Genomic DNA, 23,115 nt, shown 5'->3' on the forward strand with positions numbered 1-23,115 from the left:
ATAAATAAACCCAATAGTGGCCGGCAATGCAAACAAAAAGCCGAGAAATACATAAACCGAAGCGGCAGGGGAAAACATGCAAATAAAAGGCATGAAGAAACAGAATCACCCAGTTGCGTAGTGGCTTATTTTTAAATTCCACTCGTACTGCTACACAAAAGTAACCAACTGCTCGAACTGAAATGACGCAAAGCGCATCAAACGAAGTCCACGCCGGACAAAAAGAGTAACCCAAGACCAAAATAAATATAAAATAATTCGGGGCGGAAAACAGCGTCGGAAGCTGTCTAACCAGACATTGTATGTGGGCGGAGGCGCTGGTGGGCGTGGCAGGGGCTAAGTGGCAGCCACAAAAGAAGCAGAAGAGGTGGAAAAGAGCGGAGGACACTCTCGTTGAGGCTGGTCATAAAGCTGATAGAATGGAGAATGGAGGAGACTCCACTCCCAGACTTCAGACCTCAGTGGATCAGACCTCAGACATCAGATGCTTCGGAGCACCGGACTCCGATTTCAAACCCAGGCAACCGGTTTTGTCGTCATCGCGTTTTTATGCCTCGTCGTTTTGCTCGCATTTTTGGGTCAAACTCAATCTGCTGCCATGCGCGCTACATCATTTCTGACATAATTAAAACATTTTAAGCGGGCAAAAGCAGAAAGAGGAGAAAAGGGAGAAAAATACAGAAAAAGGCATTTAAATATTTTCTAGGCCTTTCGTAATTATCATGCCTGTTGGCCAGCGCAGCGCGGTGGTAGCTACAGCCATAGTTTTAAGTGCAAAAGTAATTATACGAGTATATACCTATTTATGCCAAATGATGGGCCGCAGGATGGGGCTGGGGAGGTCCGCCAGCGACAGTATTAATAAGCCTTAATTAAAAAATATAACAGATCAGATAAAAACGAATGCAAATATATGTATTAAATTGTCAGGCCGTAGCTGTAACTAATTAGCATAATTTATATGCATGAATGCGCAGCGCGGAGTGAGATAGACGGCGGGATTTGAGCTCCGGCTTTAAATAAATTAAAAAATAAATTATTAATTAAAAAGGCAAATTAATGGCATTTAATTTACCCTCTCTCTCCACTTCCTCCTGAGTGCGACGACTACAAGCCCAAATACGATATTAAACGAATTGTTGTGCGCGGAAATATGCAAATGCAAATGGCAAGCCCGAAAACAGCTTACCAAACTATAAATAATTAAGCTCACAAAATGGGAATTTCGACTTTTTTCCATCTCCGCTTAGCTAGTAGATTTCAGCTGAATTGCGCTGAGTCAGCGGACTGGATGATGTCAAAAGCGATTTGTCATTGATTTCTAATTCCATATTATAGAGGCATTTGGCCTACGGCTCACATAATCCCGCTTAAACCCCCACTTTAGCGCAATTGTGAAAGCTTTTGGCTGGCCCAGAAGTAGCTAAAAAGTCATTGCGAGCCGCAGCCAAATCACTTGGCCGGCTAGGAACTGGCCAAGAGCGTGGAAGGAGGCAGTTGGCAACAGAGAGGAAGGTCAAATGGCCTATGAAACACGAAAGCCAACTTGAACTACAAACTTTAGACTTGGCCAAGCGACAAACAAACATGACAACGTGTAAAACTAGTTAGCTAGCGCAAAATATCTAAAAATAAACAACTAAAAAGCACTTACACACAGAAAACAATTAAAAGCATTAACGCTTACAGCTGCCTTAGTGCAGCGCCACCTCGGTACAGTGCGTTTCAAGGCTGTAGGGAAGTTTCACTAGCTGGCAGTGGCTGGGAGTTGAAAATAAAACGGCCTACAGCAACCAGCTTCCCCACACATACTTTAAGTACCCTGTAATTACATTAAAGTTTTCTTTTTTTCATTTTGAAACGTACTGCTCCGCCTTGATTTGAGTGGTACATAAGGAAACTATTGGGTAAAACCAACTCGAAAAACAATGTAACAGTTGGAACTATGAATTAGATGGCAAGCCTCGTGTGTTGGCGCAGATTGAGATTGTACATATGGGGGAAGTGGTTCGGAGGAAGAGGCCATCCGACGTGTCTGGGTAGTTAAACTTCACTCGAAACTGGGTCTCAGACGAGACACGAACAGACCTCAATAAGTGGTGAATGAGCTGCCATCGCACGTACGAATTCCATTATATATTTAACTACACTAAGTACTCAAACTTGCATTAGCCAGCCGTATTGTGACTTACAACAAACAAAAGCCAAAACAAAGAGCCAGCGAGTACGCGAAATTAGCCAGCTAAACAAATTGATTCCAAGATCTATATAGCATACCATATTCGCAAGTGCCGCAGCGTAACCACTATCTAGGCCATCAGCAAATTAAATATGTACCGAAATAAATATGCAATCCATCCGTATTTGGTGGGGATGGCTAGTCGTAGCTGCATCTGATTACATATGAATGATTACATACGAGTATGAAAAACAGTTTTCAGCAGTTGGGTGCTGATTTAACATGATTTCGAGCGTGAAAATCGCCATCCGCATACAGATCTATATTTGTTTTGCTGTGAATACATTGAATACAGCATTTCCGATGCTTTTAAACGCCGCAAAGTATGGTCAGCATAGTATAAACTGCCAAGACTTCGAATTTCCAAGCCAGGCGAATCGCACCTGCTGAAATTTAGTCAGAGAACCGTTTTATGGCATTAGAATCGGACTTAAATTAGCTCAGTTTTCGCCTTGCGTGTGTAGATATTCAGTAAGCAACTATTATTGTTTCCCTGCAGGTGTCATACATGTGTGTTTCAATGTGATAGTAGTTTTATTCATAATTATTGCGCATCATACGAAATCAACCCAAATACAAGATGACTAGCCACTTTTTTGCACAACACACACATCGCTAGCTAAACATTTGCAATAATTATGATATTTTTTAGGAACCCAAACAACTCACACAGCCTCTAATGGAAATTAACATTTCAGTTCCGATTGAGCCAAACAACTTTCATGTAAATTATTTAGATCCCCTAACAAATGGAAACCCCAAAAACAACGTATAAATATAATATAGCGATGTACGAGTAAAGCAGTAGAAGCGCAATAAATTTGTAGCATATTATGGATATAAAGGAATTATAATACTGGGCTGCATGCGTAAGCAAACCCAAAGAACAACTGAACCGAACACAATAAAAATGCAAATTAATTGAATATTAATTTGAGCAACTTGAATAAACTCGAGAGCGTTTTGCTGGCATGGGGGTTTGTAATTTCGATCAGGGGACTTCGCCCAGGCACTTCCCTCCACGGAGATGGCATGAAATATCACCTCGCGTATTTGTCATTGTTCCGCGGCCTTCGGCCCGACTTTTCCACTATTCCCAATCCCCGCCTATTTGTGCCACACTATCAGCACTCACGGGGCTCATGTTTCCAATATGGATTTCCAGGGCTCATAATTCAACGCTGCAGTGAAGTGCTTTTCACAATCATCAGGGCCCAGATGATGGGGCAAGTTGCGGCGCCCGAAGAGCGGACGTCAATTGGTCTCAGGCGAGGCAATTAAAAGCGCCTTAAAAAATAATTCAAAATAAGCGGCTACACCCACGAAAGCGCAAATACACCGGCACATGTGTGTGCGAGTGGAAAATAATTAAAATATTTCAAATAGTTGTGCGTGCCGCGTCTTTTAATGAGCCAGCCAGCTGAAATGCTTTTCCTTGAATTTTTCATTGAATTTCCGCCGAATAAAATGAGTCCGACGAGCCAAAGCAGACAAATAATAAACAAACGAATTGGAAACGAGCATTGAGAATTAAATGAAACAAAGTGCAAAAGTTAAATAAATTATAATTTATGTTTATTGAGCGATGTGTCAGTCGATTTTTGTGTTTTTTATGGCCTGCGCAACAACAAAAGTATCCGTATTTGTGTTTGTGTTTGTATCTGTTGCTGTTTCTTTTGCTGTAACTGCGTCCATGAGGTTGAGGCATTTATGACTTGTCATATACATATTTGCTTTTTTTGGGGCCACAGTGTGTCTGCGTAGGAAGCCATAAATTGTGGCATATACTTAGAGATACTTTCTCACTTGTGTGTATACAAATAGTTTGTAGCCCGTAGCCTGTAGCTTGCATTTGTGTCTGTATCTGATGGCTGTGCCATATCTGTATCTCGGCCGTATCTGTGTCTCCTATCTGCCGTTTGCCCCCCGCTAGCTGCGCTGCATTTGTATGCCGGCCGCCTGTTCATTGTTTTGCCATTGACAATAGTCGAATGCGAGGAAACCCTAGAGCCTCGGATGAGTAATGATTGCAGGCCGCTTAATGGCCGGCCCTCTCCCTTTTCCGACTGCCTGCAGGCAGCTTAGAGGTCTGGAAACCAGCAGATCCCAACTGAGACGCACCAATCCAATCCAATCCGCATCCCAAACACTCCGCCCCATGCCCATGCCATCTTCATTGCCGAGTCGCCTGTTGTGCCAGGAATACACGGCAAGAAACTAGCACTGATAACTTAGTCTAGCACTTTATAGTAGTAGTATACGTAGACTTTTGCCAGGTTAGAAGATACATGTATTTGTTACATGTAATTGTGTTACATATTAATTATAATTTGAAATGTCTGCAGTTTGCTGTAGTATTTGCTGGCTTGGTCCTCCACCCTTCCGAAGAACACACTCCCAATTTCGCCCTGTGTAAACACCAAAAAGTGCACCCAGCGATCGCTCGTATCTACGACCAAATTATACACATCGAAAGATTTATTACACGGCGACTGAATGGGCGACCCGTCAAATGAGTTTTTCAGCGTAATTACCGCGCGTCACAAAAATGTTTATATGGCCAAATTCGAATAAAAAAATGGGAAACCAAAGAAAATTAAGCGCACTCGCACATGTGGGCACAAGTATTGTTATTATTATTATTATATGGATTTTATGGCCGCATAAAGTCTGAGTTTTTGTTGGGTTGTTTTTGATTATCGGCCGATAAAGCGGCAGCGGGGAAATGTGAAAAGAGTCTGTGGGGTCCGGGCCAGGCCTTCGTTCTCTGCCTCCTCGGGACTGGGCCCAGTTTGCAATGTTAATTGCACTTCGGCCACGTTAATCATTTATGAATGGTTTGCCGACCCAAAAAATAACAATTACGATGATACTGAAGGAAAAGCCACCTTAATGGCTAAAAAAGACGATGAGAGACTGACAGAAGTTAGATAGATTGCCGCAACAGAACATAATGAGATACGCGTTAATTGTTTATGCTTTAATTAAGATTTCTTTCATTCGGATGCGTCTGATGTGTACGAATGCGTAACGCTCGACGGCGCCGGATTTTGGTAATTAAGGAACGAGGCAGCTCCACTGAATCGACTGCTGATTGACTGGACAAAGGCGTCCAGCTGGTGCTTAGGTGTAGATATTTCAAGCCCATAAAAATGATCCAGATATCTTGAAACCATCTCGTGGGTTCCCGCGCTCCGTTTCCACGAACTTTCCCATCGCGAGCTGATAATCCGCATTTAATGATTTCAATTTATCGAATACAGCTATTATAGCATGATTTATAGGAATTCTCCATGCCCGCACATCGTTTCGGATCCTAGAAATTTCATTTCAAGCTATTTTATGGCAATCCCCAGTCATTGACTGCTGCTTTTTATATCCGCCTTCGGAACGAGCTGTCTACGCCAGAATTCCCAGTGTGTATGTTTTATTAGTGAAAAGATGTAGTTCAGCACTTTGTGCCCAATAAGAATGCACGGAAAAGGCTTGCAATCACTTATTGGTGGATACATTTCCATTTATACATTTTTGAAATACATTTAAAACTATTCGCCACCTTTTTTGTTGCAATATTCCAAATCAATTTCCACTCAATATTCCAGTTAAAAGCGCTGTCGGGGTCCAATTCTTCCAATGGAAGCGGAGCGTTGGAAAAGTAAGAAATTTCAACCGAATCAAGTTCGTCCACAATTACAACACGATCCGATTGCTATCGGATTAGCATCATCTTGTCACGATTCCCAGACCGCGGCTCGATTCGCTCGAATGCAAAACTCACACTTCCAGTCCGGAGCTGAAGCCAATTTAGTGTCAAATCTGGCCATGTGTCATTATCCGCGAGTGTGTGCGTTGGCTTTAATGGAACGTGTTTTTCTTGTAATCGTTAATCTGGCATTTGCACTTAATTAAAAACATTTTAGCTATTATTAACGCCGTTTGTTTTTGTTTCCATTATTTCCTGGCATGTGTATTTGCTCATGGCTGTGGACCCTCCAGGCTCTGAATTTGATATCCCGTCCCGTCCCGTCTCGTGGTTTTCCAGTTTGGCATATCCACACTGCGAACGCAAAACGCAAGGCGCTTGGGTTTTGTTTGAGTTGTTATTTCGAGAACTCGTTAATATCAATTTGCCCGAAACCGTTAATTGGTTTTGCAATGAACAAAAATTGCGCCACTCCCCCTCCCACCCAGAGCCCTCGTATTGATGTTATTCGCATTCGCTCAGATGGAATTTCGTTAGAAAGACGCAAATGTTTCGCGGCTTCACAGTTTCATTTCGGGCCAATTAATACGCTTACTTAATTATTTACAGCGCTGTTCGGTAAGTTTTATCGTCTTCGAACGACTTTCACGAAATCAGCGAAATGGCTCACGTCTCTGGATCAGCTGGGATCGCCTAAGTGCGTTAATAAAATCGCGTGACGCGCGATCAGCACTCCCCGAGGTATTTGAGCCCAGACTGATGAGTTTGGCCAACACTTGGCACCCCGAAAACGAATAAATAACTCGGCATTAGCGCACACGTCATGCTGCCCGCGCCCGAAAATCGCAAAACGCTGGGGGACTGAATGAATTCATAAACAACATTTACCTGCACTGCAAGAAGCTATCCGCAGCTGGTTTAGCTTATCTCGCCGATGGCCGGAGCACGTGAGTTATTATCGACACTATTCTGGCTTTTGACGTGACTTATGGGCGGCGGTGGGTGGGACCAAGCTGCTGACCGCATGCAAAGATCGGGGCGAAAGAATTCCGCGATAGGGAACCTTGTGACACGATCGCAGAGCTATTTGTTCTCCGAAGCACCAGATACAGATACAGTATCTGGCCAGTCACGTATTGCAATTCAAATTGGCGTGCTGCGTGGGAGGAAAGTACTTGCATAGGGTTCTGTTCTCTAATTACGATCGGGTTTCCTGATTCACAGAACTTGTTTGTAATGGTTTTAATATTTATTGCCCAGTTAAGAACTCTCCTGCTTATAGGAGAATATGAACCCAATAGTGAAACTAATCCTCAAAATGATCGTAGTCTGATAAATCAATCAAGTGGTATCACACATGTACGAGTAGGTAGGTGTTTCATCCATACGACGTTTTTTAAAGCTAATGGCATTAACAATATGGCAATTTGAGCCTAAGTAAGTAGCCCATTGTTCCGACTAGCCGTCGGATGCAGCTAAAATGCAGCTCAATCCTAAAAAAGATTGCTCCCATCGCGGAGCCATTGTTCCACCTGCGTCATTGAAGAAACTCTGCCGGGCGGATACATATTCCATTCGAAACCTATTACATCAAATTAAAACCGATATTTTCTAAAGAATTAGCCCCTTTGTGTATGGGGGTCTATATAATTAAATTATGAATGCTTTATGTGGCAAGTTTATTGTTCGCCTTTAAAGCGCGCCTCGCATAAATAAGGCGCTTTGTTGGCTGTGTTCTTGAGCGGATCCGCTCCCCTCCCAACCAAACTGGTTTGGGCAACTGCGAAAACACACAAATTTTAGACTTAATTCCAAAGTGAATGAATCCAATCCATACTCATACGCACACACAACAAGCAAGCTCTAATGAATGCCAACGAACATGAAAATAAAAATATTTTTAGGCATTGCATTATCTGGGCACGGGGAAAACAATATAATATAATCATAAAAGTGATACGTTGAACTGGGGCCAGCCAGGCCGGCAAATGAATCGAGTACATAAAAAATTTATTAAATTACAAAAACGTTTTCGGAATTGCTCGCTGCGGCCAGGCCCAGTCGGAATTCGGCCATTATGCCTTAAATTATGGCCCCATTGTTCGCCTCCAGTTATACAAACCCTGATTACATTTATATGTGCTGCAGCTTACATTTTTTTCGGGCTGCCCAGTTTCGCTTGCTAATCTAATTTATGGCACGTTTCTAACGATTAATTGTAGTTTCGCCCAGCCTCAAAAGGGCCAGTGCATCAAATTACGCATGCCGGGCGAGAATAAACCTTCGAGTGTATATAATGCAAATCCCGCGACCCAAACGACAAAACGGCGTAAAATCGTAAAAACATCAGGAGTCCGAGCCACCTTTCCCGACCGAGCTGCCTGAGTGGATGACTTGACTGACTTGGCTGAGTTGGGTCTTTTGATATGCTAATTTGGCCCGCAAACGTTTGTTTTAATTGCGTTTCCCAGTTGTCGCCGGCGTGCCCAGGCATACAAAGAAATCCGCTTGGGCCAGACTCGGAGGCAGGCCCAAAGGGCCTCGACTGCGCTTCGATTTGAATTTCTAAAATGAGTTTTCGTCATTTATTCCGGTATTGTTTCCCGCTACCCCGCCCCCTGCTCTTGGACTAATCATTATGCGCGCGCCAGTACCACATTGTGGGCCACTGGGCCGCTCTGGGCCTGGTCCAAAGCCACTGCGGCCAGAGGGCTTAGAGTATGCAAAATCATAATCATTAATGAAAGCCATTTGATGTGGTCTTCTGTGAAGTCGCGACTTTTCGGCTTGCTCACTTTGGGTTGGCAATCACGACTGCCTAATGAAGTCGCCTTGGAGGATAGAGTTTTCGTGGTTCGTTTGACTTTCCTTGACGCCGCTGTTGAATTTGTAAAACATTTCGGCTGATAATTCAATTAGTTCTGGTGTTAACGATTTAATTATTCCGATTTCCGTTTCCAACTACTATCCAGTTACTGATGCTATGCGAATTTCTGTCGAGTTTACTTTGGTATGACCAAAATGGCAACCCTGAAAGAACCATCTACAATACATGCAGTGGGTATTTAAGTGCTATACGATCCGTAATGCTATTTCGCATTGAAACCAGTTCCCTCCGGGTCTTGACCAATTCCAGGATTGGGCTCCACTGTCATGCCAGTGAAACGGTGTTACTGCGATCGCCGCTGTTTGCTGCTGCTCTTTAATTGATTTGCCACCCAATGAGCGGCCGTAATTAACCCACGGCGGCCCCAAAGGCCACTTCAAAGGTCCTCCGTCCGCTGGGTGATTAAGCACAAAGGCCGTGACCACCTGATTCTCCGATTTGGGTACGGGCGCTGGAATCGATAGCGATAGCAGGCGCCTTTGTTGCAGCCGGGGAGATTGAGATCTCGCGCTGCTGGCGATTGTATTTGTTCCCGACTTATTAAGAGCAATGTAGGAATATGGAGTTCATAAATTAGGCGAGCATTGGGTGCGCCAGCAGCAGAACCTTCCGATAGGCGTGTACATGGACCCTATAGAGTTCCCAATCTGATCATGAGCTGGCCCATAAGTCTAGGCATTACCAAGCGGCTAAGTGAAACGGCGGAGCGGTAAAAACTGAAATACAACTGACGCGGGACAAGCAAACACAATTAAGCCGGCCCCTCAGCTCGTTAATCTGATACACCCCAACCGACCACGCCCGTCATTCGCCGCCCACCCACTCAGCCTCCCGTCCGTGTAACGTGATTTTCAAATCAGCTCGCCTTCCTGTCGAAATTATCAACTGAAAAGTATCTTAATTAATTACTGATTACAGGGGAGCAGCAACGAGACCCACGATTGAATGGCGCTTTGCGGTTTCGACTGGCTAAACACCCTCGCGATATATTCAATTTCTAACTACTGTGTTTGATAGGCAATATATGCCTCTAAATATAGAATAGCTCTAATATAAATAGCGTAAGAGTCAAGGGTGCAATCTGCGCCGGATTCATTCATTCATTTTGTAAAACATATGGAGTTTCACCAAAACTTATCGAGGGTATGAAAACTGCCACTATCTCGACCCGCTGACGCAGCAGTCTACGTGAATGGCGACTTAGTCGAGTGGTTCGTAATATCGGTCAAAAGCCGCAATTGCGCTCAAGTGTGATTAAGCAAAGGAACTTGCTCCGCCTCCTCCCGCCCAGCTCGTTTATAACTGGGCCTAGTAAACCCGAAGTATTTCCCGCCGCTTATCGCTATTTTCGTTTGTGGGCTTTTTAACTCATTTATTTTACTTAGCAGCGACAGCATTTCGGGCTCGACTTGTTCGCGTTCGTTTGCGGCATTTCAGTTTCAAGTGGATTGTTTAGGGATTTATGACGCTGATAACTGGTCAAGTGTTCCAATCCCGTCCTCCTTCCCCTGTCCTCTTCCCTGGGCTGTCTGGTATCTGTAGCCTCAACTCTACTGCATTTTTTTCTCTGAGGCACATCACAGCTTGGATTGATTGGGCCGCGATTGACGTGGGCCGAAAAATCGTGTGGCCATTGAAGGTGGGCAAATCCGCGGTACAATGAAACGCTGCTTTTGGCTGTATCTTTGTATTTATATCTTTTCTATGGCAGCTGAATTTCCACACGTTCGCCAGAAACAATACAGTAAAAGACTCCATTTGTTCTGCCAAAGATGTGAATCGAAGAAACTTTTGATGCCTCAAATTTGTCTTTAGATCAACTTCACATCTATTTTGGGAAAGAACGTCCAATTTCCACTGACATTTTAGATAGTTTGTGATAGTTCGAAATCACTCAACGTCACTAATGTTGTTTTAATTTTGATCTACAAATTTTAAAATATTTATTTCTCAGTTCCTAATCACTTCACAGTTAATAACGTGTACCTCTTAATCCCAGTTTTAGCTAATTGTTGTATTATATTATTATCTGAGCGATTTATAATTATTTGTTACATTAAGAATGAGGTCTAACTTAAAAAATATAGTTTCTATCCACAAGATTTTTTGTACCCTTGCATTTTTGAGTCGAATTCGATATTCGCAATGTATCAAAAGAGGTAGTTGTGACCATAGAAAGTAGTTATACATATTCTTAATCAGTACCAATATAGCCATGTCCGGCTGCCTGTCCGTCCGTTCCTATGCAAGATAGTCATTCACTATTATGAGACTCTTCCAAAAGTCTTCTATGCTTTTTCAATATCCATCGGAACTGTGGAAAAATTAATTGAAAACATGAGATATTGCTATGGTCGAGTTCCCCGACTATCAGATACCCGTTACTCAGCTAGTGGAAGTGCGAACGAGAAGTTTCAACATTTTCTAGAATATCGGTAGAAATTGGGGAAAAAAATAACGTAATGAAAAAGAACTGTAAATTTGTTATAAGTGTGGGCGTGACATTTTTGTGAGGTTTGTGGGCGTTAGAGTGGCCGTAGCAACAGTTGGAAACAAATTTTCCTGCTTAATCTCAACATTCTAGCTTTTGTAGTTCCTGAGATCCAGGCGTTCATACGGACAGACGGACGGACAGACGGACGGACAGACGGACATGGCTAGATCGACTCGCGGCTATTGATCCTTATCTAAAATGTATATATGGTTTAGTCTAGTATCTAGTATAGCCTTCTTCTTTACGAGTAACGGGTATAATAATCAAAGAAAATCACACATCACAATATACATAATTGAATAAATATATAAGCTGCAAGCTAGGTTCTTTCCTGTTTAGATTGTACCTGGACCGGAATTTGAGTTTCAAAATGCCAAATAAAATTGCCAAATCTAGAGGGCTCCTCGACTTGGAGAGCTCCACGTTGAGCACTTCCCCGGGGAACTGGCCAACAACCGCCCAATTCAGAGTTTCTAAAGTCCATATATGTACGTTGTGCCAGGGGATCAAATGCGCGGCCCCAATAAAATGATTCGGGAGAAGTTTGACACTCCGCAGTCTCATGGCCATAATCGTAATTGTTTACTGCCCCACAGATGCCAGTTGGACCTGATTATTTGCCAGCTGCCATAATTTATGGAATAACAGGCACATGGAGCCGAAAGAACGGATCCGATCGGAACGGAAAGGAACGAACCGACCGAAATGGAAGCCTATCCCATGATTACGCATCGCGTTTGGGGAAATCTACAAATGCTCTTCGTCTGTCTTATTTCGCGCCATGACTGATGATTGTACCAGACACTTGAGGAGCTATAGTTGTTGCTGGTTTTCCTTTTCTTACCACTCGAGCACTTTTGTCAATATCATTTGGTGGGCATCGTAAAGATTGCAAAAGCCCACTTCAGACTGTGGAGAGCCATTGTGCCCTCATCTTGAGGTTTTCGCCTTTTTTCCGTTTTAGGGCCGCTTCTTTGGTTTATTTCTGTGTTGCTGCCCGTCAAGTAGTCAATTTGTTTTGTGTTGAGTGTTTTATTAATTAAAGTGCTTAGCTCACTATGGCTATGGCGATGGCGATGGCGATGGCGATGGGCTGCAGTTGTTGTTTGCGTTTTGGTGCCATCCATAAATCATGATGCCCGTCCCTGGCTGCTAATTAAAAAATAAAACAAGCAAGTAACTTTGGCGCGACATTTAAGCCCTTTAATGAAAATTAATGCGGCTTAGTTTCGGGCCCATGCACCCTGTGTTTAAACCCCTGCTGCCCGCGTCCTGCCCCAAGCGCCTGCCCGCCGAAGGTCGCCGCTCCATAAATAAAAGTTTCCGCCGGCGACAGCTCTGCTTGGGCCCCGAAATGGAGGCCTAATGATTTATGCAGGAGCACAGCTTCGAGCGGCTCCACCCCGCCCACTCCACTGACCACTTCAGCTGTTTGCATTAAGATTTCATTCGAACTGCGCCTCGCCGCTGCGCTTATCAGGCAGCGGGTTAAGTCGCCTGTTTTATGTTTTTGTTGCTTTGTTTTTATGACACATTTTCCCAAGGGGCTGATAAGGGGCTTATAGTTGCCCACGGGGGAGTCGGATATTTGGCAATGTTTGTTTAAGGTCGTAAAGCGAAACCCGACTGCAAGCCCTTAAATATTTTAATTACCTTTAATTTATGGCAGAGCGGTCCCCCTTCGCCGCTCCAGTGACTCAATGGGCCCGGCTCTCCTCGCCCCGTGGACAGTACTTTTCCTTTCCAATGCTTCCTGGCCCGAAAGCCAGAAAGGCGGCCAGCCGGCTGGAAACTGGCATCGGATCTCCTGGAAGTTCGACTTCGCGTACTGCCGCCTCTTTTTCATTTGCTTTTTAATCAATAGTTTGTCCGCCGCAGCGGGCATGAATATTTATTAGGCTTCCCCTCTTTTCGGGGGCGTGGTTCATTTTAATAAATCAAAGAAATGGGAATTTATGCGATGCTCTAAAATTCGCTGGGGAATCGCCATCCGCCATCCGCCTCCCCATTTTCCCCCTTTCAGGTGGGGCCGGGAAATGTTTGTTAGCAGGTAAAATTGAATGTCAAATGGAATTACTGAGTGAGCAGTTGAACTGCTGGGAAACCGGCTCTCCAGCACGGCGACTGTGAATTCCGGCATCTGGCCTGGTATCCTGGTTGGTATGATTTGAACTCGGACTGCGTGCGGTAAACCAAGCGCAAGGTATTAGAAAAGGTGTAATATGGGTATGATCTTCGTACCCTCATTACTTACATCATTTCCTATTTATTCGTATTGACTTCGGCCGTATTAACTGTGCTGACACAATAACATTAGATCGCATATCTCCAAACTAAACAGTTTTCCACAAAAGTGAAAGTTTCTGCATTCATACTGATTATATTTCCATCAATGCCGCGCAAGTAGATAGGATAGTTGGCCAGTGTATAAGGAGCTCTAGTCGAGGTGAGATGTATCTGGCAGCGAACGTATCTGGATAGTTTGGGGCTGCGTCAAATGCAAAGTAGTGTGACACATGCGGCAGTGGTGGGGAGGTGGGGGAGGTGGCAAGCAGTGTGACCGCATTTTAGTCACAGTCACACTCAGGCAGACAGACGTTACATTTAATTCAGAGATTTCCGAGACGAGCCGCGTGCCTCCACGTGAAGTGCGAGATGAGACCGGAGTGGAAGTGGCAGTGGAAGTGGCAGTGGAAGCGGTTAGTGGGGAGGACTCCTCCGTAACTGGATGCTGGATGCTGTATGCTGGATGTCGGTTGCTGGTTGTGTGCTCTGCAGCGGTAATAATTGAGTTTGTTTCAAATGCTTTTTACGAAGCACGACCATCGAGCGCAAATACACACTGAAAACCCATTTACCAAAGCTGGACGTTTGTGCAGCACAAAATAATAATAGTAGTCTAACTAACACTGTTGTTATCGAGTAACTTACATTTTCACTGGGAAAACATTTCCTCGAAGCTACCTAATAAGATTCGTCTAAATATTCCACACTATTAAAACCATATAACTTGCGCCAAAAAATGTACATAATGTACATAAGTACTGGGATTTAAGAATACATACTCAGATACATATACGATTTTCAGAATTTTTGGATCCGAGGCACCGCTTGTTTCTCCCAGTGCACATCTGCTGTTGCTGCTGGCATCTCTGGTCTTGTGGGTCGTTTCGGTTGCCGCTTGTTGGCTCTGCTCTTGGCACTTTTCGACATCAGCAACGTTGCCGTTGCCGTCGTCGTCGTCGTTGTCGTTGTCGTTGTTGTTGCCAGTCACTGGTTGGCATCGGCAACGGATTCTTAATGAATTTTACGAATTTAACATGCTGTGCACTTCAAAAGGAACACACACACATCCGTTCACTGCGGGGTGGTGGTGAGCGAGTCGGGGGGAGGGGGCACGCATGTCGCCGATAAGTGTGTTTGTCGTGCCATATATAAAATTATAACTTTCGACATGCAACTGCAGCAGAAAGAGCGACTTGGGCCTCGACTCTCCAACTTACATCGCACATCTCGCATTTCTGGACAGGAAGAGCCGCTTTGCATCCGATGCCCGAATGACAAATCCCCTGATCATTTTCAGGGGCCACACAGATAATTTGTCTTTGAGTTTCACACACAGAAAAAGATTTGTGTGATGTCTGGCCGAATTGTTGAACCGGTTTCCCCACTTTGTGCTTCGATTGACGAGCATACAAACATCAAATTTTCATAAAACAATTTTATTGATTATTATGATAACGATTTATGGAAAAATATTCCGCTTAGTCAAAGTTCAGAGTCTCTTAAGGTGAAAATTAGCATGTTCTCGGAATCGACGGACGCCACTGAGTGTGAGCACTTAATTAGCCTGAATTTAAATTTTTAGGAATTTGTTCTTTCCTATAAAATTGAAATAGTTTTAGTTGAGAAACTGTCAAGTGATAATGATCGATTTTCTGGGAATAAAAGCTAGTTTGTATGAGTGCGCTTGGTATAAATCCAGCTAAATGAAGTAGCGAGTGACTGAACTTACTAGTAATTTCAAATAAAGTTAGTTCAAAATATTGCTCACACCAAAACCAGCTACGATGCAGCAGCTTCTCATTTTTCAGTTCGCAGCCCAAGGCTGAAGTTACTGGCGATTGCCTGCCGAAGCCAGCAGATGATTGAAGTAGAAAGGTCTGGCCAGCAGGCCATTCACCCAAGGAGCTGCATTTGACATCTGATTGATTCTAATTGAAAGCGGCAATTGAAGGCGGCCGAAGGTTGCCGACTGCTCGGCAGCTGACAATGATTGCTGTGGTAACGAAACGCTGTGCTTTTTATGGGGCACATGTCCACGAAATGGAAAGTAGCTCACTCTGAATTCGCCTTTTCGAGTGATGACTTCAGTGCTGTTGACACGATTAGATTCTTTGGGCCTGTGACTAATGGCGGGCACCTCCACTTGAAATTCTGGACACTTGGCCGTGGGGTCTTTGGGCAGTCAACTCGCCTTTGGAGAGTCGTACTTATCAATCATGCGATATACGCGTCGAAGCATATGTACACACATCTGGCATTACAATCGCATTAGTCGCTGGACGACCTTAGGGCGCAGGAAACACAATGCCGCATTACTAATAAAATAAACAACAAATAAAGTTAATAGCATTAAAGAAAACCCGCTAATGAGCAAAGCCAATTAACGCTTGAATACAAATTTCAAAATCAACACACAAACACAAATACCGTGGCGGAAACAACTTTTTCCAGGCATTCATCGTATAGGTCCACTTCCAGTGGCCCCAATCATTTCCAGCCCAGAGTCCGAGATTTCTTTATTCATATCCCAATAATATCATGTGTTCCGCTCGAGTTCAGTAGTGTTACAAGGGCCTAACTCTTGGAGAGTGTTACAAGTTTTAATTGCTCTAAATAAATTATTTCCAATTAGACACTTTCCAGCTTTAGACTTTTTTTAAAACTTCTGCGGCTAACGCTTACACAACTTCGCTTTCTGAGAGCTATCTTATCTTTGTAGTTTTAAAAGGGCTTCTCTTTTCCAGTTGTGAGCGTCACGAAGGTAACAGCGGTGGAAAACTAATGAAACCAAATCATTATTTTTACCCGATGTGCTTCATTAATTTTCAGGCTTGTGTGATATTTAGAAGAGGAATAATTCAATGTGCATGCATTTGAGCCGGACTTTATTTTTATGAAATACTCGTATATACATACGTGTACTTTTAAAGTGCCCTAAATGAAGTGAACAACTGTGTTGATAAGTTTTATTAGCTACGCGGCACAAAGACCTGCTTAATTATACGCTGAAAATGTTTTATAATTGGGCTGCAAAAGTAAAAACAAAATCGAAACCGAAACCGAAAAACAAGGCGCAAACCCGCAGAAAAGGCAAGTTATTAATTTTATGCTGAGCATAAATTTTCTGCAACGTCGCTTAATGCGATTTTGTTTCGTATATTTTCTGCTAATTGCTTGGCGGTTTTGTTTTCCTTCGTTTCTTTCTTGATAATCACAAAATATTTATTTAATTATAAATCATTTGCGTTCGATTTTCGCCTTGCCTCATTTTTGGAGGTCTCGCACGCATGGCGAAGGTGAATACAAATTCCGAACCCGAATCGAAATCGCAATCGGAATCCGATACAATCCCACCCCAAAACGCTTACGTTTCATAAAAAGCTGGCTCAAGCGGCTTTAATGTAAAATTATACATTTTGTTTTACGATATGTATGCAAAAATGCAAATATTTTGAAAGTATTTCGAAAAGCCACCTGACTAAAACGTATTTCGAGAGCGAATTGATTTCGAAAAGTGCGCATTAAATGCGTTTCAGTTGATTCCCATGACTGGCAATATCAGCAATTTTTATTTACGAGTATTGCAAATTAGATTGCAATTCGGTTCAGATGTGGAATGATTTAAATCTAAATGATCTAAATCAATGTTAAATCTAGCTCGTGTCAGTTTCAACCTACGCGATTGCCCCCTCAGCCTATTTAGCTTTCAAAGAATAACGCCCTTTGTTAAACGTACAATATAAGGAAGGTATAAAGAAGCGTTTTCGACCTTGTACGGTATATATTCGTATGTATGTACAAATATTCTTGATCAGCATCACTAGACTAGCCGATCTGGCGAGCCACTACAGCTAGATGGCTTAGATTAGGTGATTCTAGTGACATTGATGCAGCGCAATTTCGTATCAGAAGTCTGTCACGTCCACTCTAATGACAAAAACGACTCTTTTGAAATATTTTTTTTATGATTTTGGTTCGTCTTTCCAATTTCTATCGGTATGCTAAGTTTTTGCCACGCCCACTTTCTCGCACGCTCACTAGCTGAGTAATGGGTATCTGAAAGTCAAGGAAATTTACTATAGCGATGTCTCTTGTTATACTTGTTATACTTTTTATTAAACCAATTTGTACTATGAACAAATAAATACGTAATACGTAAATAGTTTTCATCTTTAGTTTATGAAAACATCTCTGAATGCCACTCCCAAAAACCCGTTTACACAATCTGCCAAATCGACACGCATGATCAATTTCTACAATCCCAACCTATTTACACGTTCTTTGACTTCGTTCGAGCATCACACAATCTACAGATATTCCTTATCCGCCAGAACGTTGCGTGCGCCTTGCAGCCCGTTCTAATGCTCTCTGGGGGGTTTTGGTTTTGGCCCGGCTTTCTGTTTCTGTCTTTTGGCACTTGAAAATGATTTGTAGCGGCGGCGAGTGGCGAATGGCGAATTGCGAATGGCGCTGCCTGTCCGAAATGTTGCGACTGCCGGGGGCCAAAAAGCCAAAGTGGAAATGCCGGACAAAGAAAAAGCGGTCAGCGTGTAGGCGGCACGGCTACATACATATACATATCAGGGGTGTCTGGCCTGGCTGAAAACGGCGGCCCACACGGGAAGATCTCGTTTATGTCTAGCACAATTTCATTTCATCTTCGCTGCTGATAACCAAGCAGCCCGAATCCAACGAGACAGGAACGTGGGCAGCGTTCTGTCCGTCCGTTTGTCATGTCAGTCCGTCTTTGGGAGCCCCATCTGCGACAAATGCGTGCGAAATAAATAAATAAATTCCAATGGATTGGAGAATCGACGCGGACACACCCTGAAGAAAAACACTGGCGGAAAATAGATCTAAAAATAATTTGAAAGTGTTTGAGCTTTTATAAGATTGGTTTTGACAGTACACAATGACATATCTTGGATGGATATTTCTGTAGTTTTTTGCTGACTGGCACTTATAACTTATGAGTCATAACTCTAAGTTCAGCTTTTAGGTTTCATGCATCATGATGACCTCAGGAATGCGTTCTTCAAACATCTTTTGCTCTCTGTGCAAATGCAGATAGATTTCCAGAAGACGGTCGGCGGCAGGGTCAGTGGCATCTTTCTTGGGCTCCGACTGTTTTAATTGCACTGCGCTTAATTTGTCATTAGCCTCTAGCTTTGGCCTCCGACTCCAAAGGGCAGGAGGTGGGGGAAGGCATCGCCAGCGAGGCGGAGTCATTCATCTTTTGTCATTTAAGTTTTCTATGGTCTGCGTACTGGTCTATTGTATCTGGCAGGCACTTTGTGCAGCGGCGTTTTTGCCGCTTTCCTTTCGGTATCCTGGGGTTGTTCGATTTTAGCAGGGCAATTAGTCAGGCCAAGTAAATGATTTGCCCAGCGAAGTTGTCCGATCCTGGTCCGCAGCTCCTGACAACCCTGCCGACCACTTAGCTCGGTTCGCTGTGTGTATCTGGCAGATACTTACGGGTAATGCGGATGTATTTATCACACGTCTGCATGCCATGCGAACTGGTATCTGCAAGATACTTTAATCGTCCGCCGCCGCTGGCTTGCCATGAAAAACATTCTCGGCAGTTGTTTTATTCCGTGTGTGTTTGGTCAAAAGTTTTTCATGAGTAATTTTCAAAAGCCATAAAAATGCCACAGACAAAGTCATCCAAAGTCTCGGACGGAAAAAAACAGCAGTCGCTACAGATTTACCACAAAGGTTTCGTTCCGAGGCGAAATGAATGCACGAATGCCAGGCATCGCTTCAGTTTCGGCTTTTATTTCCAGCTGCTGGCTGCAGCTACCTGGCGAACACACAGGTGATTGATAATGCAACCTAAGCTCGGGACAAAGCCTCTATCGCATCTGGGTATCTTTATATCTGCGTCCATGTATCTGCATCCGACAGATACGCGCGACACTCTGTTTTTCGCTACCTGGACTGCGCTTCGTGTGAAAAGTACCTGATTTTCCGGCTCACTGGAGCACCCTGAGTACCCTGAGCAGCAGGAGCACCCGGCACTCGGCACTCGGCATTCCGCATTCAATAAGCCGTGATCCGTCCGCATATTTCTCGACGACTCCTCGACAATTGCGTCCATTGTGCAAGAGTCCTTGTCAGCAATTGCTGTTATTCAAAGCTGCGGCCCCTTTGTGCTGCCATCATATTTAAATTACTTTATTTCCACTTGGCGTGCCCGAACCCTCCGCTCCAGACCACCAGTCTACTGGTGGCCATTCCCAGGCCTTCGTTCTGTTCGGTCTTCGTTCGGTCTGGTGTCTGTTGTCTGGTGCACAAGCTCCGGACTCGAAATCAGGCCCGGCTCATTCGCCATGCACACACAATGAAGATATTTAAAACTTGAAGCAGCTGGAACGCAGATCTCCGTATCTGGCTCTCTGGCTGCCTGCATGCCACATTTTAGTTACACGCATAATTTTCTTGGATTCACATTTATTATAATAGCCGCACATCCGACGAGTTTTCTTGTATTGCCTGCGGAACAGTCGGCTCCATTCAAATGAATTCCCGGGGATTACAAAGGAACGACTGACAAAACTTAGATTGTGAAATGGAAATAACGCAACCCAGGGAAATTCACCGAGCTGCAAAAATGTTTTCCTATTGCACGAAGTTTAAGCGGAGCGGAGTTAAATATACTTATTTCCATATCGATACAAAGACAAGCAAAAAAAAAAAAATATTGTGGGTTTGTTAATTTTTCTTTATCTTAATTAGTATGTTTCCCAACGTTTAGGTGGAAAAAATGATATGTAGAAAGTTTAATGGTTTAACAGAATGACGAATTGCAGTTGTAAAAAATTGTAATGGCGATATTTAGAATGAGCCAGGGATTGTGCATTTTTGTATAACTTTATTTTTATATTTAATTTTTTTTTAATAGGTCAAAAGTTGTGGAAACTGAAATATCAAGGGAAACTATAGGTTCGGCCCTGGCTGTTCCCTGTACACAAATATATGGAAATTCGTAACCCGTCCAGTGTGCGATGAGCTTTTCGCATAAGCCCATAAATTCTGTGTGTTCTTTCTTTGGTTTTGTATTTGTTTGTTCCACATTTTGCCATATTTTTTCGGCTCATTTTCATTTGCCTGCGCTCCGCTGATGAATGACACGCCACTGAGGGGGTTCACCGCTACCCCTGTGCCTATATTATGCCACATTTAATGTGCGAAATTAAGTGTTTTTATATCTGCAGGAATTATTTCATCAAAATTAAGTAGCACATCAATAATTTGGCCATGACGCTGCTCAAGCGAGTGCCCCGTTGTGTGGGCTTCCAAGGCCAGAGTGAGGCAGCAATTGGCCGGAGGAACCTGGAGGCGGAGGTCAGCTCCCAGCAACGTCTCAAAGCCTCCAACGAGTGAAAATAAAAGCGCCTAGCAGGAGAAATCCATGCTGCCCCGACCAACAGAATTGATGACCTCCAGATGCACTGAGAAATAGCTCAAAACAGCAGGTAAATGTACACCTTAACTCTGCGAACGGAACACGATTTGATTCCAATGAATCGACATGCAGATGCAAATGTGTCTCCTCATTTAGGCCACCTCAAGAAGCCCGAGCTGGATCAAGTGTAACAGGATACGTAAGCCGGAGAGACAGCGATGGATGCAAAAGAAAATGTGGAAAACGTCGATAAGATAAATAGTGCACCTAAAGAAGTTCAATCAGCACGTAATTCAAATAAATGTCGATCTCAGTATTATGACATACGATAAGGTGACACCAAGTATGGCATTTTGTTCTACTAGACACCTGACAAGATAGTTGTTGAAGTAATCTTGTACCTTCGTAGTTCTCAGGGACGCTCAAGAAGATAGTTTCAGTTCAACTGACTCAGGTAAGGGTCGCACCAAAGATGACCAGGTCAATAGGACCTGGAAGTGGACCTTCGTGTGGAGTTATCCGTTAATGGCAGAGCCGCAGATTGCATGTTCCGAACCCATAATCCTCTCTACTTGGAAACATGTAGTATGACGTGAGCTATAAGAACGAACGATTTCGAGTGTTTTGTTGCTAAATCTATCAGAGAACGCCTAGGGCCATAAACTATAAATAAACAAGACAAGCGACGGAGGCGCTGGGTCGGTGGAAGGGGCAAGTTCTGGGCGGCGAGCCCATTTTCTTTATCTGCAGCGGCACAGAAACGCTCGGGAATTATCAATTAAATGTGGCAGCCAGAGCCAGGCGCGGAGTGCAATGTCAATACACGTAATCGCTCGGAAATAAAAGTAAATACGAGGCGACGGGAAAGGAGAAGCCATCGCGGATGAGGAAAGCACTCCAGGAACTCTGAGAGCTGGGTGCGGACTAATTGCCGCACAACACACTTAATTGACCTCTGGCCCGGTAGATGGCGCTGCAGCCGGAGCTGGCCGAGGAATACAGTAAGGTGAATTAATTATGCAGCCGGAGATGCGCCGACTGCAGTCGGTCCAAATGGCCATTGCGTGTGTTTAATGCCCTGTTTTTATTATGATTGTTTCTTAGGGTCCACTGGCACCGAGGAGCACTGGAGCACTGCGCATAGTAGAGTGTCATAAAGAAATTGCTAACGTCGGCTGCGGCATCTGGCAACTGGGGCAATGTCGTGACAGATAAGAAACCGCAAGCCACAACTGAAGTGTCGTCTCTGCTCGTCCCATTCTCCGTCCTCCGTCCTCCGTCCTCAGCCTCCTGCCCCGAGGCCCGAGCCCCGAGCCCCTTAACCCCTTGGTGCCGGTGCCATCCATGTGGATAACGTGACCAACATGTGCGTGGCAAAGAAGCGGAGAGCTCCAGTCGCAGATGCCTGCAAATAAAGTGACTGCATTTGTGTCTACCCATGTATGTGGCAGGCCCTGACTACGGATTCACTGGAAAGAATTTGAGAAGGGAATATTGGTTTTGTTGTTTTCCCAGCTATCTGATAAATTGTTTGCAGCTGTAATACTTGTATTTATTTTTATTTAATAATTGAAGATAGTTTTTTTCCATATTGCGGTTAGTATACCCCGCAGTGTGAGCCGTAAAACTTGTGCCCAGTTTGTCATTATCACACACTTATTGATTATAGTTATGACTTTTAAAATCAATAAAGCTTGAGCCTTATAAAATGTGGCTTTGAGAGTCACTCATTACATTTTCCAGTGCACCGCTCTCCCCAAAGCGTTTGTTCATGGTCTTCCTATGGCTGCATCTATGGCATGGATAGGGCTTTCGTGCTCGAACCCAGAGTCAGACTGCAGCTCCAACTGCAACTCAGACGCAGAGTCATACTCCGACTCCCCGACTCCTCGGCTGGTGAAATTGACGGCTGCTGCACGCTCTTGTGTAACCTTTTAATCCGTTTTGTAAGCAGAACGTAACGCACGTTCGCATAAAAAGCAGCAGCAACAAAAAAGGAACAGCGATTGCGGGAACGGCGGCGGAAACAAGCTGCACACAATGGATCCATGCCCGAGCTGAAGCCCAATACCCATACCCAATCCCAATCCCAATCCCA

General features: G+C 43.9%; 1 long non-coding RNA gene across 1 annotated transcript; it reads left to right on the forward strand.

The window, feature by feature from the left end:
- The first annotated feature begins 21,409 nt into the window (after positions 1 to 21,409).
- LOC113564665 lies at positions 21,410 to 22,273 on the forward strand. Its single transcript, XR_003408218.1, has 2 exons — positions 21,410 to 22,023; positions 22,122 to 22,273. It is a non-coding gene; the product is annotated as an uncharacterized LOC113564665 (long non-coding RNA).
- The last annotated feature ends 842 nt before the right edge of the window (positions 22,274 to 23,115 follow it).

Source organism: Drosophila erecta, unplaced genomic scaffold (assembly GCF_003286155.1).
Source record: "Drosophila erecta strain 14021-0224.00,06,07 unplaced genomic scaffold, DereRS2 tig00000000-arrow-pilon, whole genome shotgun sequence".
Lineage (NCBI taxonomy): Eukaryota > Metazoa > Arthropoda > Insecta > Diptera > Drosophilidae > Drosophila > Drosophila erecta.